Source organism: Schistocerca serialis, chromosome 3, assembly GCF_023864345.2.
Source record: "Schistocerca serialis cubense isolate TAMUIC-IGC-003099 chromosome 3, iqSchSeri2.2, whole genome shotgun sequence".
NCBI classification, from domain to species: domain Eukaryota; kingdom Metazoa; phylum Arthropoda; class Insecta; order Orthoptera; family Acrididae; genus Schistocerca; species Schistocerca serialis.
Genome location: NC_064640.1, coordinates 211,009,263 through 211,027,857, shown reverse-complemented (window position 1 = coordinate 211,027,857; position 18,595 = coordinate 211,009,263). Strand labels below are relative to the sequence as shown.

Here is an 18,595-nt window from a genome sequence, read left to right as displayed (position 1 = left end):
GCCTCAAACCGCGTGACCACTCCGCGCGGGTCAGTTTTTGACCGGAGCCACCACTTCGCAGTCAAGTGACTCCTCAATTGGCATTGCAAGAGTTGAGTGCACCCCGGTTGCTAACAGCGCTCTGTAGACACGAAATGTCACCCAAATGCTAGCTAAGCCAGACAGCGATTAACTTCGGTGATCTGACGGGCACTGGTGTTACCACTGCAGCAAGGCCGTTGGCATTTCCATAGTACGGGGTGTTCCGAACGCACATATTGAATAAACTGTGAGACATACAAATATGAAACTTGGGACACATATTTAAGACTCTCTCAAGTGTTGGTTACAGATGTTCAATATGCTCTCCACTAGTGACACGAGCACTATCACTTCGATATTCGAATTCCTCCCATACTCGGGTAAACATGTCCATCGTTACTGATGTTATGGCAGTACGGATCCGGTTCTTCAACTCCCCTAGGTTCTGTGATATAAACGTTGTTCTTAATAAAACCCCACAGAAAGAAGTCACAGGGCGTTAAATCCAGTGACCGTGGAGGCCAGCTGAGAAGTGCTAAATCCCCGTCGTTTGACGACAAATCCAACGGCTCGATAGAGTTTCTTTCAGATCCGGTGAAGCGTGCCCCTTCTTGTTAAAAAAATAAGTTGTCCCCGTTCAGTCTCGGAAACAACCAGTTTCCTTACATAGGAAGACAATGCTGACCGTTAATCGCGTTTCCATCAAAAAAGAATGGGCCGTAAACAAATGAGTGGGATATCGCACAAAGCACTTTGGGTGAATGTCGTACATGTTCACTGTGTACATGTGGGTACTGTAGGCCCCAATTTCGAACATTGTGTTTGTTTCCTTTCACAGTAAGATGGAAAGTCGTTTAATCACTGAACAGGATGCTCCGTGAGAAAGTGTTATCACTGTCAATAGCATTCTGAAGCTCGTCAGAAAAGTCACACGTTTGCATTTGACGTTACGAGATAGAACCTGTAACAGCTCCATGACCAGCCCATGTCTCAAAACATGCCAAATTGTTGTTGGAGACCGTTATAACTCCCGACTGACACGACGAGTTGATTTCGTAGGACTACGTTGGAAAGCGGCTTGATTTCGTGGAACATTTTTGTCGGAAACACGAGGGCGGCCAGGGATCTTTCCTTTATATACACATCCCGTTTCCACAAACTGTCGTCCATTCGGAGGACCAGTTTGTTAGCTCAACCAGAAACGTCTTAGCACTGTAATCACGGAATTACACTTTGAAAAATCGAGAACACAGAATGACTTCTGTTTCGGAGTAGCCATTTTGCATGATTTGGCGCTAACCAAGGGAACAGAAGACAACCAACATCTAGCGCCAATGAATAGAAACTAGACAATGTATTCGTTTCTCCAATAACCGAGCCGTGGCGCAGCGATCGATAGTTTTAACTACATAATGCTTTGCAGAACGTATATTATTTTTGGGACACCCTGTGTTTAACTAGTGAACCGAAGTATACCACCTGGTTTACCGGCAACTGAACGTTCGTGATCATTGTATTTGACATCTTTACAAATTGTTACACCCAGACAATGTTTGATTTGTTAAAAAAAAAAAATTGACAAATATGGGGCCGAAGTTTCTCATCAGCAGTCTTACCTCATTTACGACGTAGATGTAACATAACACTTTCTATGAACTTGTCTCCATTATCTTGTTCTTATCGTTTTACAGACAAATTAAATGATTACATCAGTATTTTTAAGTACTTTTTTCTTTCGAAAGTTATTTCTCTGCATATCTCACGTATTGTTACTACCAGCAATTTTTTTCAGTGCCTTCCGTGCTATCATTTTGTTAACGAAGCACGTACTTGTTTTCTTTAGTCATATTGAGAATGTAGATCTACATGAAAACCCTACAATTCACAGAGGCAGAAGGTTCACCGAGCCACTGTCACACAATTTTTCTTACCTTTTCACTCCCGAACAGCGCGCGGGAAAAGAGAACAGCTCTTATTTTATTACGATTGTAATTTTTCCCTATGTAATTGGGCGTCAACAGGATATTTTATACTCGGAGGAGAAAGTTGGTGATTGAAATTTCGTGAAAGATATGAACAGTACTCAGGAAAGGTCCCTTAAGGGTCTTGGAAATCGTCTCCTTTACAGGTAGCCTAATGTTTCACAGATTTCTGCCAATAAATAAGGGTCGTTTGTTTCGCCACTACTATAGTTAAGACTACGTATTAGTTTCACTGCATTTCTCTTTGCAAGGAAGCCGTAGGTATTTGACTGTTATGACTGGTTACAGAGATACATACATCTGCTTTTGTTCTGTACTGCAGAGGCCATCGCTCTTGATTATTCTGTCTCATAGTGACGAGTTGTCTACGTCAGTTTCCTCTAGAGCCCCGCATCGAGCTGTCTTTTTCATAGACAACAGCATCTCGAGCAATCGAAAGAGGTAGTACAATGGCTAAGACATTGCATTCGCATTCTGGAGGAGCAGGTTTCAAATCCCCGTCCAGCCACTCAAATTTAAGTTTTTCTTTGTGGCAGATAGCGGGAGGTTTCCTTCCAAAATGGCACGACCGATTTCGTTCCCAATCTATGTCCAGGCCGAACATTTGCTCCGTTTCCAGTAAGATGTTAAACACTTCATGTACTGTATGTACACTCTAAAACATGAAAACCGACGCACTACGAAGGAATTATGCGAATGGGACGGAAATCAGTAGATCTGCATGCACTGACAAACAAGTGATTACAGTTTCTGATAAAATGGTTGATTTATTCAAAAGAAAGAAAGAAAGAGAGAGAGAGAGAGAGAGAGAGAGAGAGAGAGAGAGAGAGAGAGCGCTTCACAAATTAAGCAGTTCAGTAACGGGATGGTCCACCTCTGTCCCCTATGCAAACACTTATTCGGTTGGAATTGATTGACAGAGTTGACGGATGTCCTGTTGAGCAATCATCAAAATCCCGAGCTGGTTGGAGGGCCCTGCCCATACTGCTCCAAACGTTCTCAACTGAGCAGAGATCCGGCGACCTTGCTGGCCAAGGTAAGGTTTGGCAAACACGAACACAAGCAGTAGAAACTCTCGCCATGTGTGGGTGAGCACCATCACGCTGAAATGAGGATGGCTTGCCATGAAGGGAAACAAAATGGCTCGTCGAATATCGTCGACTTGCCGCTGTGCTGTAAGGGTGCCGCGGATGACATCGAAAGGGATCCTGCTATGAAAAGAGGTGGCACCCCAGACCGTCACTCCTGGTTGTCGGCTATGTTACCGCTGTCTGGGCGATTTCGAGACACGTCTTCGGCCTGAAATCTCATTGACTGAAGTAGAATTGTCTTCAGTGGTGAATCTCGCTTCGAAATGACCCCGATGACCAACGAAGACGTGTCTGAAGACGCCCCAAACAGCGGTGGGATACCAACCTGACTGTCGCCCGCCATACGGCCCAACAAGGAGTGATGGTCGGGGGTGCCATTTCATTTCATAGCAGGACCCCTTTGGTTGTCGTTCGCGGCTCCCTTACAGCACAGCCGTACGTCGACATTGTTCTAAGATCCATTTTGTTTCCCTCCTTGGCTTGCATTTCAGAATGCTATGCCCGCCCACACACGGCGAGAGTTTCTACTGCTTGTCTTTGTGCTTTCCAAACTCTGTCTTGGTCGGCAAGGTCGCCGGATCTCTCCCAATTGAGCCTTATGGTCAGGGCCCTCCAAGCAGCTCTGTGGACAGAATTTGGCAAGATATCCCTCAGCTGGACGTCCAACAACTCAAGTCAATCAATGCCAAGCCGAATAAGCGTTTGCATAAGGGCCAGAGGTGGACCAATGCGTTATTGACTTGCTCAATTTGTGAAGCTCTTTCTCTTGAATAAATTATCCATTTTTTTCTGTGATTGCAATAATTCGTCTGTGCATGTACGTCGCACCTATCGACTTTCAATCCGATACTTCCTTCGTGGTGCGTCTTTTTGTGTCTTAGAGTGTATATTGATATGAGCGTATGCATGGTGCATCGTTTGCTACATGGGCGTACTTTCGTTCGTGATCAACTCTCCCAGACAGGAGAAAGTAGTGGAGGTCCGTGAATCCTCTACAACACCAGAAGATGGTGAGTACATTCTTACAAAATAAGTAGCTTTCGATGCGACATTAGTCTGTGGAGGGCGGTCTGCGAGCAGTAGCAAGGTTCCTGGGAGCATAACAAATTTATAAAGTAGTCCAGAATATCGAGGACGCACTGCTCTAGATAAAGTCTGGGAAATGAGGTGCCTTTCCACTGGATACCCAGGCGCATAGGTTTTTTAAGGAACCCTAAATGGCAAATGTAGCAGCATAGGCGGCATGTCACCATAATCAGTTTAAAGTGCCCTCTCCGTACAGTCTATCATCCCATTGCTGAGTTATAGTGTCATGTGTAGACAGAAATAAGATTGGTGGCTGACAGTTATAGACAATAAGCTCCATCTAGTAAAGTCAACAGCTCGACCATGGCGTACTTTCTTCCAGTCACGCAGACGGGAAGAGGTCCTTCTTACTAGCCTTCGCTTAGTACACAGCCCTATGACGCATAGCTTCTTGCCCCTGCGGTAGGACCCTCCAATGTTGTAGAATTTTGGAACACGTATTATGTTCGAGTATAATATTTTTTGGAGACTAGAAATGTACTCTGTAGGAATCAGCATGGGTTTCGAAAAAGACGGTCGTGTGAAACCCAGCTCGCGCTATTCGTCCACGAGACTCAGAGGGCCATAGACACGGCTTCACAGGTAGATGCCGTGTTTCTTGACTTCCGCAAGGCGTTCGATACAGTTCCCCACAGTCGTTTAATGAACAAAGTAAGAGCATATGGACTATCAGACCAATTGTGTGATTGGATTGAAGAGTTCCTAGATAACAGAGCGCAGGGGAGTGTCATAGGACCGTTGCTATTCACAATATACATAAATGACCTTGTGGATGACATCGGAAGTTCACTGAGGCTTTTTGCAGATGATAAAGGTGGCAGGGGTAAAATACAGGGAGCGAAAGGCTATTTACAATTTGTACAGAAACCAGATGGCAGTTATAAGAGCCGAGGGACATGAAAGGGAAGCAGTAGTTGGGAAGGGAGTAAGACAGGGTTGTAGCCTCTCCCCGATGTTATTCAATCTGTATATTGAGCAAGCAGTAAAGGAAACAAAAGAAAAATTCGGAGTAGGTATTAAAATCCATGGAGAAGAAATAAAAACTTTGAGGTTCGCCGATGACATTGTAATTCTGTCAGAGACAGCAAAGGACTTGGAAGAGCAGTTGAATGGAATGGACAGTGTCTGGAAAAGAGGATATAAGATGAACATCAACAAAAGCAAAACGAGGATAATGGAATGTAGTCGAATTAAGTCGGGTGATGCTGAGGGAATTAATTTAGGAAATGAGACACTTTAAGTAGTAAAGGAATTTTGCTATTTGGGGAGCAAAATAACTGATGATGGTCGAAGTAGAGAGGATACAAAATGTAGACTGGCAATGGCAAGGAAAGCGTTTTTGAAGAAGAGAAATTTGTTAACATCGAGTATAGATTTAAGTGTCAGGAAGTCGTTTCTGAAAGTATTTGTATGGAGTGTAGCCATGTATGGAAGTGAAACATCGACGATAATTAGTTTGGACAAGAAAAGAATAGAAGCTTTCGAAATGTGGTGCTACAGAAGAATGCTGAAGATTAGATGGGTAGATCACATAACTAATGATGAAGTATTGAATAGGATTGGGGAGAAGAGAAGTTTGTGGCACAACTTGACCAGGAGAAGGCATCGGTTGGTAGGACATGTTCTGAGGCATCAAGGGATCACCAATTTAGTATTGGAGGGCAGCGTGGAGGGTAAAAATCGTAGAGGGAGACCAAGAGAGGAATACACTAAGCAGATTCAGAAGGATGTAGGTTGCAGTAGGTACTGGAAGATGAAGAAGCTTGCACAGGATAGAGTAGCATGGAGAGCTGCATCAAACCAGTCCCAGGACTGAAGACAACAACAACAGCTGTGGTGTATCGAGAGGTTGTAACAATCGAAAAGTGTACTGAAATGCAGGAGGATCTGCAGCGAATTGACGCATGGTGCAGGGAATGGCAATTCAGTCTCAATGTAGACAAGTGTAATGTACTGCGGATACATGGAAAGATAGATCCCTTATCATTTAGCTACAAAATAGCAGGTCAGCAACTGGAAGCAGTTAATTCCATAAATTATCTGGAATGATCATATAAAGTTGATCGTCAGTAAAGCAGATGCCAGACTGAGATTCATTGGAAGAATCCTAAGGAAATGCAATCCGAAAACAAAGGAAGTAGGTTACAGTACGCTTGTTCGCCCACTGCTTGAATACTGCTCAGCAGTGTGGGATCCGTACCAGATAGGATTGATAGAAGAGAGAGAGAAGATCCAACCGAGAGCAGCGCGCTTCGTTACAGGATCATTTAGTAATAGCGAAAGCGTTATGGAGATGATAAACTCCAGTGGAAGACTCTGCAGGAGAGACGCTCAGTAGCTCGGTACTGGTTTCTGTTAAAGTTTCGAGAACATACCTTCACCGAAGAGTCAAGCAGTATATTGCTCCCTCCTACGTATATCTCGCGAAGAGACCATGAGGATAAAATCAGAGAGATTAGAGCCCACACAGAAGCATACCGACAATCCTTCTTTCCACGAACAATACGAGACTGGAATAGAAGGGAGAACCGATAGAGGTACTCAGGGTACCCTCCGCCATACACCGTCAGGTGGCTTGCGGAGTATGGATGTAGATGTAGAATGTGTAGTGCTTATGGCGTACAGACCGCAGTGCGTCACAATTTCGTTTACGAGAGGGCCGTAGCAAATTGTCCTTCAAATTTGTCCTCTGCTTTAACTGACCATGACCTGAATGTGGAGCGATTTTTAAGGTTCTGTGAAATTTCTGACTTTTTCCCTAAAATTATAGAGAGAAGTTTTTAATGTGTTACCTTGGTGGGTGGATTATCCAAGTTTTTTTTGTAAGTGAGCAGGCAGCCACATATCCCTGTGAAATTATTTTAGCTTTCCTCTTCTATCACTTGCGTTTCAATTCACAGTTTTAGGACTTATGACTATCCATGTTATGTAGCGAATATGAGATAATGTGATTATGCGGGTGACCGTGGTGAGATTGTGTGAGAATAAGTGCAGTTGTGTCAGATTGCCTCTTTCATCTTTTTATAACATTTTATACGTTTTAACCACTTTCGTTCCTACTCATTTTCGTAAGGGCCCTGATAACCTCGCCGTTGGGCTTCACTAAACCACACACCCAGCAGCAGCACTCCAAACACACCTCGTAGGCCTTAGATCTGTAGGTCGAGCTGCTCACTTCGTTTGCCAAGTTGGTGGTTTCAGACGATATTCGTCCACGAGAAGAGCTCCGTCTGCTGATATTTTACCGCCTCCCCTCTCGTAATTTTACTTGCTGACTACGGGTAAAAACGATGTAGTGTTAAATGTTGGAATCCGCTGTTAACGTATGCAACACACAGCTTTACGGAAAAAAGTGCAGTTCTGCGTAACGTCGCGGTGTGTTTCTGAATCCTGTATTCCAAGTAGCCTGTGTTTCGTCGTGTATTATGTTTGTGTACTATCTGTTTAAAAGGAAGAAGATGTATAATGTTAATTTTAGTCTAGATTAGCGTAGACAGCAGAACAACGTTCCTCGCGTAAATGAAACCAGTAGTCGATCCACTGCAGCTATGCTGTATACCAGTGCTCCCATCATCTGCTTTGTATAATGGTAACTGCAGACCTATTAAAAATGTAAATTATTATGCTTAAACCTACCAGGGAACTGAAAGACGTAGTAGCTAAGCGTAACATGCATGAACTAGGGACGTGAATCCGCAGAGGGTGGCATGTCTCCTGCCCGCTTATATCTGGGGCTGTGAAGCACAGCTAAGTTAGGTCACTGGACCCGTTTTCGGAAATACCGTTGTTGCATCAGGCATTTAGTAGTATCTGTGGTTCGTGCTAAAAACACTGGTACTTTCAAACAATATGAATAAAATTGTGGTTTGAGACAGAAACAACTGGGGCTGTAAGGGTTAAATAGATCAGTGCAAATGTCGTGATGGTCGCTGTGAAAGGGACACGGCCGATTCCGCGTTCCTAATCGTTGACAGATCCGAGTTTGGCATACATCCATGTTGCTTTCGTCGTGGGCCATTAAACGATAATGTTCCCGCTATTTATTTTATTCACTTATTTTTGAGATACGCAGTGACTAAATGCATATTTGCAATGGTTATCTGCATCCCCTCCCCCTCTTCTTTTTCTTTTCTTTTAGATACCACTCCTATGGAGCAGCGGGAAATAGCACACTGATGTCCATAGTTGTTCCAATAGCAGAAAGTGTTTAGTGTTTACCCGTCATACCGTGCCATTTGTTTACGTTTCCATGGTAACGTCTGCAAGCTTACGCTGCAAACACGGCCTGGGCGTGCGGCGCTCCCACTCCACACGAGAGAGTCGTGGGCACACAACCGTAACCATGTCATAAAAATCAATGGTCGCTCGTATCTAAATACACAGACAGCACAATCATTACGCCGTTGCATTTAGCTTACCATTTCCCACTTCCCTTTCTGTCCATGAGGAACTTTTTTGTAGACGTGATAGTCGTTGTACTATATTATCAGTTATGTCGAACTAAGAAGTTGTTCCTTCGTTGTCTAGATACTAAGAGCTGGAGATTTTCGCAAGTAAAATAAAAATAAAAATAAACTATAAATCGTAAGTTACATATTGAATGTTATCAAAAAACATGACACGGCACTGACAAAAATATCAAGATACAGTTTCAGACAAAGAAGTTACGCTGGAATTATGAACATGAATGGAATGTAGAAAATTTGTGCGCTAACTTGATAAAATGTAAATACTGCCAACAGAGTGCGTTTTTACTCTGACCATCAATGCTTCAGCTACAGAGCTTTGCGATACCCTTAATGAAAGCAGTGTGTGAACTCTGCGGGAAGTGAGTGCAGCCCTTCTTATAATGTTTCTCCCAGCTCGAAGAGGGCATGAAAAAGGCGACTGCAAGCAACTACGCTTCCCATAAGATTGCATATCAAACACTCGCTACAACTTTAGACTGGGAGATAGTGAGCCTCTATATGTAGGGATTTGTTTGATGTTAATGATATTTGTTCACAGGACGAGCCCTATATGATCCAGCGCTGTTGTAGTATTCTATAAGCGTTAAGCATGTCATTCCCGTATACCTGCACGGTTATAGTGGAAGGACATGGAGGTATGGGCGTCCAAGAAATTTTTCGGGAGGGGGGAGGGAGGTGGTAAGACTTGAAAGCTGCCATTTATTATTATATCCCAGAGAAATGGTAGTTATCTACTTAGTATTTGTTTTATATAGATTACATTGCTACATGAAAAGTAAGCATGGCTTCGTGCTTACCTTCAAAGTAAAGCTTTTTGTGTTATTAAAACGATCATGCATGTGAAACATTTTTTGAAGCTGATGATCTAACATTATATCCTTTCACGATTAAATCTGACTCATGTTTAACAAAAGGATCAATAAGTTAGGAAATAAAGCATAAAACATTTACAAAAGATATTTTTATTCATGTATGAAAAATGTTAAAGTGACATTGAATGTGAATATTACGAAGTAGGAAAAAATGGTTATGAGAATACTGTTGGTTATAAACAAAAATAACCAGGCATTAATAGGCTTTGACTGATCTTCCTCGAAAGTGAAACTGCAGAGAAATTTCAAAAATGCTTCTACACTGTTATCTGAAACTCTGCTTACACACACACACACACACACACACACACACACACACACACACACAAAACCATTCACTTTCACAAAAACGCAATTTCGATCATATCAAGTTCAAGTTCACAAATTCCAGTTCGAAATAATATAGTAGTTTTCCTAACAAGAAATGCTGAAGGAAAGAATAACATTGAAAAACTACATGTGATAGGAAACTACACAAAATGTAATATTACATCTGATCTTGTTTGAAAACGAATCACAATCGCAGAAGTTGTTGCCCAAATTTGTCAATGATTAAGTTCGTAAAATCAAGGTTTTTTCAGTCACTTTCCTTATGTGAACGCTTGGCATGTATAGCTCACATAACCTGTTTTTACTCATTATAGAACATAACCAGTTTCACTCTTCCTAGAGTACTGAAGAATCTGTCAGCTGTGCATGTAGTAACGGATAAGGCAAGAGCAGTTAATACAGCCTTTTCAATAAAAGGAAAATCTCTGTATGTCTATCAATAATATCAGTGATTGGTAGTTTTATAGGTATCACTCAAGTGACAAGAGAAATGGGATAGCGAAATGCACATATACAGATGGCGGTAGTATCAGGTACACAAGTTACAGGCGGACAGTGCATTGGCGGAGATGTCGTTTGAACTCAGGTGATTAATGTGAAAAGGTTTCCGGCGTGATTTTGACAGCACGACCTTGAACACGGAATGGTAATTGGAGCTAGACGTATGGGACATTTCACTTCGGATATCGTAAGGGAATTCAGTATTCAGAAATCCACAGCCAAGAATGTGCCGATAATGCCAAATTTCAGGTACTACCTCTTACTAAGGACAACGCAGTGGCCTTCTACCTTCACTTACCGACACATAGCAGCGACGTTTCCGTAGAGCTGTCAGTGCTAACAGATAAACAACATTGCATGAAATAGCCGGCCGTAGTGGGCGAGCGGTTCTAGGCGCTACAGTCTGGAACCGCGCGACCACTACGGTCGCAGGTTCGAATCCTGCCTCGGCCATGGATGTGTGTGATGTCCTTAGGCTAGTTAGGTTTAAGTAGTTCAAAGTTCTAGGGGACTGATGACCTCAGATGTTAAGTCCCATAGTGCTCAGAGCCATTTGAACCATTTTGAACTGCATGAAATAACTGCAGAAATCAATGTGAGACGTACGACGAACATATCCATTAGGACAGTGCGGTGAAATTTGGTATGGCAGCAGACGACCGATGCGAGTGCCTTTCCTAACAGCACGACATCGCTTGCAGCGCATCTCCTTGGTCGTGACCATATCGGTTGGACCATAGACAACTGAAAAACCGTGGCCTGGTCAGACGAGTCTCGATTTAAGTTGCTAAGAGCTGATTGTAGGGTTCCGAGTGTGGCGCAGAGCCTGCGAAGCCGTGGACCCAAGTTGTCAACAAGACACCGTGCAAGCTGGTTGTGATTCCATAATGGTGTGGGCTGTATTCACAGGGAGTGGACTCGGTCCTTTGGTCCAACTGAACCGATAATTGACAGGAAATGGCAATGCTCGGCTACTTGGAAACCATTTGCAGCCATTTATGGACTTCACGTTCCCAAACAACCGTGGAATTTTTATGGATGACAGTGCACCATGGTCACCAGGCCACAATTGTCTACTATTGGTTTGAAGAACATTTTGTATAATTCGAGTGAATGACTTGGGCAGCCAGGAATCCCATCGGACATTTATGGAATATAATCGAGAGGTCAGTTCGTACACAAAGTCCTGCACCTGCAACACTTTCACAATTGTGGACGGCCATAGAGGCTGCATGGCTCAGTATTTCAGCGGGGGACTTCCAGCGACTTGTTGGGTCCATCCCACGTCGAGCTGCGGCACTACGCTTGGGGAAAAAGGTGTCCGACACGATGTCAGGAGGTATGCAATAAGTTATGTGACTTCAGTTTATGCTGTCATTGACCAAAAATCATACCACAGTGATGTTACCAATATTGCAATATTTTTGAGCCGCTTTGGCTAAGGAAACAGTTTTGCCGAGGTGTAAATTATCAAGTACATACACTACTGGTCATTAAAATTGCTACACCAAGAAGAAATGCAGATGATAAACGGGTATTCATTGGACAAATACATTGTTCTAGAACTGACAAGTGATTGCATTCTCACGCAAGTTGGGTGCATAGATCCTGAGAAGTCAGTACCCAGAACAACCAGCTCTGGCCGTAATAACGGCCTTGATACGCCTCGGCATTGAGTCAAACAGAGCTTGGATGGCGTGTACAGGTACAGCTGCCCATGCAGCTTCAACACGATACCACTACTCATCAAGAGTAGTGACTGGCGTATTGTGACGAGCCAGTTGCTCGGCCACCATTGACCAGACGTTTTCAGTTGGTGAGAGATTTGGAGAATGTGCTGGCCAGGGCAGCAGTCGAACATTTTCTGTATCCAGAAAGGCCCGTACAGGACCTGCAACAAGCGGTCGTGCATTATCCTGCTGAAATATAGGGTAGAGCCACGGGTCGTAACACATCTGAAATGTAACATCCACTGTTCAAAGTGCCATCAATGCGAACAAGAGGTGGCCGAGACGTGTAACCAATGGCACCCCATACCATCACGCCGGGTGATACGCCAGTATGGCGATGACGAATACACGCTTCCAATGTGCGTTCACCACGATGTCGCCAAACACAGTTGCGACAATAACGATGCTGTAAACAGAACCTGGATTCGTCCGAAAAAATGTTTTGCCATTCGTGCACCCAGGTTCGTCATTGAGTACACCATCACAGGCGCTCCTGTCTGTGATGGAGCGTTAAGGATAACCGCAGCCATGGTCTCCGAGCTGATAGTCCATGCTGCTGCAAACGTCGTCGAACTGTTCGTGCTGATGGTTGTTGTCTTCCAAACGTCCCCATCTGTTGACTCGGAGATCGAGACGTGGCTGCACGATCCGTTACAGCCATGCGGATAAGAGGCTTGTCATCTCGACTGCTAGTGATAGGAGGCCGTTGGGATCCAGCACGACGTTCCGTATTACCCTCCTGAACCCACCGATTCCATATTCTGCTAACAGTCATTGGATCTCTACCAACGCGAGCAGCAATGTCGCGATACGATAAACCGCAATCGCGATAGGCTGCAATCCGACCTTTATCAAAGTTGGAAACGTGATGGTACGCATTTCACCTCCTTACACGAGGCATCACAACAACGTTCCACCAGGCAACGCCGGTCAACTGCTGTTATGTGTATGAGAAATCGGTTGGGAACTTTCCTCATGTCAGCACGTTGTAGGTGTCGCCACCGGCACCAACCTTGTGTGAATGTTCTGAAAAGCTAATCGTTTGCATATCACAGCATCATCTTCCTGTCGGTTAAATTTCGCGTCTGTAGCACGTCATCTTCGTGGTGTAGCAATTTTAATGGCCATAAGTGTATGTCACAGCTTACTAAATTTCTTGTGTATAATTGTGGTAAGAGTAATACTGGTAGCCATTCATTGCAAACCCAGATGTCAGATACGCGTAGAAAACCGCAGAGTGATCTTAATCAGTATTGTGATATGAGAAAACCCATAAAACAACTTACAATGTTGGTAGAAACCTATATAGCCTTCGTCACCCGAAGTCATATTGGTGATATCGGAAGATGTGTGTCGGAAATGAATGTTTTTCCTAAAGAGAAAGGACTGCAGGAGAACTCTCGGGGGAGTGTAAAGCTGACTGCTGTGCCGTCTACACATGCTAGAGGTATACATCCTTCTCCCACAAAAGTTACTGACTCCCGCCGGGCCATGCCAGCCCGGAGAAATATGAATTTTCGTTTTTCCCGACTTAAGCCTACTGAAGTTCACGGGATTAGCCTCATTTCGAGTCTGAATGTCCGGACCTGGCAATAACGTTCCCTTGTTGTTAAATTAATATAATATACTAAACTAACTCACCAGCCTGCCTTACGCGGGCTACACTTCCTTCCAGCACCATGAAATGACGAAACGTGTTCTTGCATACCTTCTCGTGATGAAGCCGACAAAGCTGCTGGTAAAGCGAGCATTAAAGCCTACCGCAGTGCACACGCTGCATCACTTGGCGTTCTGTGTAACGATACAATGCTTCAGGAAGCGCTGTAGTTAGCTATTGTTGAAGGTGAGACGGGGACTTTCATTCCGCTACAGTCGGGGCGCCGCTCGTAGCCAACTTTGTAACAATACTTCCAAGAAGCCAATTAAGGAAGTCGGCACGGTACAGAAGAGCGGTTTTCTTCCGCCATCGTTGGATCCGCAGCACAGCAGCGTGTTCATTATTATGGAAGGGAGGACGGCTGACAAACGAATGTAGCCCGCGCTCGACTGTCTGGTGTTACACTTCTAAAGATAAGATAGTAATTGCTATAGTACTTTCTCACTGCGATCAGCCAGATAATTTGACAATTGGTTAAACCACTTCTAGAAGTGTGCCAGATTTCTGTAATGAAAAAATGAATAAAAACTGTACTCCGGATTCCGTTGCGGAGGGGGTTGCAGCAAGTGCTCCCATTTTACTCTCTTGCGGACTCTTATGCATGCAGGTCTACCAAAGCTATAGAACTCAACTTCAAACTATATCATCCTGAAGACAACAGGTACAGCGTCAATCAAAGTATGTATTTGATGAATTCTGGATGGATAACGCGGTTCAGCTTCGCACTAACATGCCTGCTGTTACTACACTCCTGGAAATTGAAATAAGAACACCGTGAATTCATTGTCCCAGGAAGGGGAAACTTTATTGACACATTCCTGGGGTCAGATACATCACATGATCACACTGACAGAACCACAGGCACATAGACACAGGCAACAGAGCATGCACAATGTCGGCACTAGTACAGTGTATATCCACCTTTCGCAGCAATGCAGGCTGCTATTCTCCCATGGAGACGATCGTAGAGATGCTGGATGTAGTCCTGTGGAACGGCTTGCCATGCCATTTCCACCTGGCGCCTCAGTTGGACCAGCGTTCGTGCTGGACGTGCAGACCGCGTGAGACGACGCTTCATCCAGTCCCAAACATGCTCAATGGGGGACAGATCCGGAGATCTTGCTGGCCAGGGTAGTTGACTTACACCTTCTAGAGCACGTTGGGTGGCACGGGATACATGCGGACGTGCATTGTCCTGTTGGAACAGCAAGTTCCCTTGCCGGTCTAGGAATGGTAGAACGATGGGTTCGATGACGGTTTGGATGTGCCGTGCACTATTCAGTGTCCCCTCGACGATCACCAGTGGTGTACGGCCAGTGTAGGAGATCACTCCCCACACCATGATGCCGGGTGTTGGCCCTGTGTGCCTCGGTCGTATGCAGTCCTGATTGTGGCGCTCACCTGCACGGCGCCAAACACGCATACGACCATCATTGGCACCAAGGCAGAAGCGACTCTCATCGCTGAAGACGACACGTCTCCATTCGTCCCTCCATTCACGCCTGTCGCGACACCACTGGAGGCGGGCTGCACGATGTTGGGGCGTGAGCGGAAGACGGCCTAACGGTGTGCGGGACCGTAGCCCAGCTTCATGGAGACGGTTGCGAATGGTCCTCGCCGATACCCCAGGAGCAACAGTGTCCCTAATTTGCTGGGAAGTGGCGGTGCGGTCCCCTACGGCACTGCGTAGGATCCTACGGTCTTGGCGTGCATCCGCGCGTCGCTGCGGTCCGGTCCCAGGTCGACGGGCACGTGCACCTTCCGCCGACCACTGGCGACAACATCGATGTACTGTGGAGACCTCACGCCCCACGTGTTGAGCAATTCGGCGGTACGTCCACCCGGCCTCCCGCATGCCCACTATACGCCCTCGCTCAAAGTCCGTCAACTGCACATACGGTTCACGTCCACGCTGTCGCGGCATGCTACCAGTGTTAAAGACTGCGATGGAGCTCCGTATGCCACGGCAAACTGGCTGACACTGACGGCGTCGGTGCACAAATGCTGCGCAGCTAGCGCCATTCGACGGCCAACACCGCGGTTCCTGGTGTGTCCGCTGTGCCGTGCGTGTGATCATTGCTTGTACAGCCCTCTCGCAGTGTCAGGAGCAAGTATGGTGGGTCTGACACACCGGTGTCAATGTGTTCTTTTTTCCATTTCCAGGAGTGTATATAAGCCACGCTGGTATTCACCTGCGAACAAGGCCGGTTCAAGGTCGCGCGGAGCCCGTAGCGCGAATTCAGCAATGTGGACTTGTAGTTTCCTAATACTGTTACGTTACATCCGCATAATATTGTAACGTATATGGATGAGAATCTAGCCTTTTACGGAGAGATAGCATTAGCATTCGTAATCCATGGAGAGGAAATATAAACTTTGAGGTTTGCCGATAGACATTGTGGTTCTGTCAGAGACAGCAAGGGACCTGGAAGAGCATTTGAACGGAATGGACAGTGTTTTGAAAGGAGGATATAAGATGAACATCAACAAAAACAAAACGACGCTTATGGAATGTAGTCGAAATAAATCGGGTGATGCTGAGGGAATTATATTAGTAAATGAGACACTTACAGTAGTAGATGAGTTTTGCTATTTGGGGAGCAAAATAACTGATGATGGTCGTTGTAGAGAGGATATAAAATGCAGACTGGCTGTGGCAAGGAAAGCGTTTCCGAAGAAGAGAAATTTGTTAACATCGGTATAGATGTGTCAGGAAGTCCTTTCTGAAAGTATTTGTATGGAGTGTAGCTATCTATGGAAGTGAAACATGGACGATAAATAGTTTAGACAAGAAAAGAATAGAAGCTTTCGAAATGTGGTGCTACAGAAGAATGCTGAAGATTAGATGGGTAGATCACGTAACTAATGAGGAGGTACTGAATAGAACTGGGGAGAAGAGCAATTTGTGGCACAACTAGAAGAAGGGATCGGTTGGTAGGACACGGTCTGAGGCATCAAGGGATCACCAATTTAGTATTTGAGGGAAGCGTAGAGGGAAAAAATCGCAGGGGGAGACCAAGGGATGAGTATCCTCAGCTGGTTCAGAAGGATGTAGGATGCAGTAGTGAACCTTGCAGAGAATAGGGTAGCATGGAGAGCTGCATCAACCCAGTCTCTGGACTGAAGACCATAACAACAACAACAACAACAACAACAACAACGCCAGAATGGAATTCGAGGAAGGTGACCAGATGCAGTTCGTTACTTCGGATGGATACTGAGTTCGCCTGGGTGACGATTTAATGTATTCAAATGCAGTTTCAAGTCGACAGCATTTTACCTATGTTATATTGCGACTGGAGACCCGGGGAAAAAATGTTATTTCTGAAATGTGGAAAGCTCTCAAGAAACATTGGCTACGAAAACCAGGGAAAAATTATTAAAGGGGAAGGGGAGAGAGAGAGAGAGAGAGAGAGAGAGAGAGAGAGAGAGAGAATGACACGGACTGGCATGCAGAGATCATGAACTTGGCCAGTGGTGATGATGCTAACCAAAACCCTGGTCCTATATGGGGAATGGAAGGGGAAATGAAGTTCTTATATGGACTTAGAAAATGAAATTTTAGACGTTCTGTAAGAAGTCATGGATACTGGAGGAGTCTTCGGTCTCTGACTGAGGAACAAGCCCAGAAACTGAGCCATAGGAAGCAGCTGATAACTGACTTTGCAGCCAACAACTGCACACCAGAAGCCAACAACACAGCTTGGCCAAGTGCAGTTACAGTGTTTGTTTAGTTATGGACCATTGACGCAGTGAGCTGAAGAAAGGACGCGCTCAGCTGCAGTAGCATCCCTCACACAAACTGAGCTTTGTGATGCACTAACCAAGTTTCGATCCAGTTCAAGTACGCTTGAGACTGTTGAGAATTATTCTTTGTGTGTGTAATTAATTGTTTATGAAGTTATCCAGAATGAATGTTCTCTGCATTTACATTCCAATTGAAATTTTCTGTATAACTCCTTCCAAACCCCCAATGCAGGTGTTGAAATGTTGATCTAGCAGTAAACACAGGTCTTGTGCCCACAGCAAAAGGTGATGAGAGACTACAGAGTGATTATGGTAAATTTATGGCAGTCATAAAGTCAATATCTTTGGCGTTTACTACTACAAGTATGGTATGTGAAGATTTATTTATCTGTGGCTACTGTAAAAACTAAGTCAGTGAAACTACAGTTCACAGTTGATGTTCATTAACTACACTCCTGCAGCAAGGAAATACTTCTTTTTAGACAAGTAAATAGTTTGTCAGCGATAATTCAGGTTCTAGAAGGCCCTCTCCAGCATCCCATTTACTATTTCAATAACAATGTCTTGAAATATCTTAATAACAAGTTCTTCTATCAGGATTGTTGTGATTTGCACAGTTGAATTTGGAATAAATATCTAAAAACATTCTTTTGGAGGAACTTAAAAGTTTTGGCTTTCAAGGTCGAATGAGTTCTACATCTACATACATGTTCCGCAATCCACCATACGGTGCGTGGCGGAGGGTACCTCGTACCACAACTAGCATCTTCTCTCCCTGTTCCACTCCCAAACAGAACGAGGGAAAAATGACTGCCTATATGCCTCTGTACGAGCCCTAATTTCTCTTATCTTTGTGGATTTTCCGCGAAATGTAAGTTGGCGTCAGTAAAATTGTACTGCAGTCAGCCTCAAATGCTGGTTCTCTAAATTTCCTCAGTAGCGATTCACGAAAAGAACACCTCCTTTCCTCTAGAGATTCCCATCCGAGTTCCTGAAGCATTTCCGTAACACTCTCGTGATGATCAAACCTGCCAGTAACAAATCTAGCAGTCCGCCTTTGAATTGCTTCTATGTCCTCCCTCAATCCGACCTGACAGGGATCCCAAACG

At 44.7% G+C, this 18,595-nt stretch overlaps 1 protein-coding gene across 4 annotated transcripts in view; it reads left to right on the top strand.

Moving 5' to 3' along the window:
- The window catches only part of LOC126469930 (protein FAM102A), a 482,093-nt gene that overhangs the window by 385,555 nt on the left and 77,943 nt on the right, over window positions 1-18,595 (top strand). The window lies entirely within an intron of this gene.